Source organism: Nothoprocta perdicaria, unplaced genomic scaffold (genome assembly GCF_003342845.1).
Source record: "Nothoprocta perdicaria isolate Ctin4 unplaced genomic scaffold, notPer1 scaffold_111, whole genome shotgun sequence".
Taxonomy (NCBI): Eukaryota; Metazoa; Chordata; class Aves; order Tinamiformes; family Tinamidae; genus Nothoprocta; species Nothoprocta perdicaria.
In genome coordinates this window covers 451,200-452,604 of record NW_020454217.1, presented here as the reverse complement: position 1 = coordinate 452,604, position 1,405 = coordinate 451,200, and positions in this window count along the sequence as shown.

Here is a 1,405-nt window from a genome sequence, read left to right as displayed (position 1 = left end):
GCTCCAGGAGCTGTGCCGCCATTCCCACCACGGGTAACCCCGGGAAGGAGGAACCGGCTCGGCGTGAGACGTGATGACAGTTGGGAGCTTATGGTGCATTCCTTGTCCTCCCACACCACCCATGTGCACGCATTCGTCTTCTTTTGTTTACTAGAAACACGCTGTGGCCGCGGCCGTTGCGTTTCATCTGGGAGCAGTTATTAGTGGGGAAGCGCTGGACAATGCTGCATCTCAACAGCTCTCTCCACGTCTTGGGCCTGCTCCACAACTGCCCTCTTAGTGGCCTGGCCCTGCTCTACCTGCTCAGAGTGGCTTGGATGGTGGCAATGGAGTGCCCTTGAATGGCTTCAGATCATGAGGTTTTGGTGCCAAACAGGCAGCAATTTACCTCAGGTTTGCCCTTGTCCTCTTCACAGGAAATGTCTGGGTAATATGGGTCAAAACATTCATTGAAAATAATATTCATTACTCAGATACTCTCAGTTAAAATCTGTTGGGAGTTGGACAGGTTGCCGCAGAGGATCTCCTCCAGTGAATGTAGTCCCACTTGTGCTAGAGCTCACAGTATATGTTAAAGTCAAAATTTCAGTGAAAATCAGAATAAAACCTCTACAGACACGTGAAGTTTTTTTACCTCGTACTCCAGCTCAACTTCATGTTTTTCTAATCAATGGTTTTAAAAAAAAAAAAAAAAAAAAAAAAAAAAAAAAAAGACAAATGATTTTCAGCCAGTGGACTGCTAACAAGCTCTTTGCTTGAAAGCCTCGTCTCTGCAGATGACTATTTGTGGTATATCATCAACCGACTAGTGTTGTCCTGTTTCTGGATGACAACTGTTTAAGAAAGGAGAAGCATCCTTGTTAACTTTAAGCACAAAGAAATAGGTTGCTTTTAGGTACTATTTTGATAAGTTAAAGAAAAACTAATGTTTCAGACATATTGCAAATAGACTGTGTGACTGAGCAAAACATCTTTGTGTACAATTGGGAACTTCATTTTGAGTTGTGCTCTGCTTTGGTTTGCCTAAACATAGCTCATAGCAATGCCCTACAGAAATGTTCTCAACATGTTGTTATGGAATTGTCCCAAGACTAAAACTAGATATTGTTCACTACTACTATCTATGTCAGCTTCTTCCCCTGCTTTTGGGATTGCACCTGGGAAGGTTCTGGTTGGGCTTTTAGAAACCCACTTTGGCTCCTCCTATGAGAGCCATTGGGGGAGGTCACATCTCAGGTGTGGAGAGGTCTTGGCTGGCTGTGTTGGCCTATGGGTGCAGGCAGGATACTTAAATATGAATGGCAGCAGCTGGGAAAAGTTTGCTGGGAGCTGTTTGGTTTCTGGGATCTGTTTAAGTAGGGGAGGTAGCTTATGGCTGGGAGAGACTGTGCTGCTTTGAGAAGCA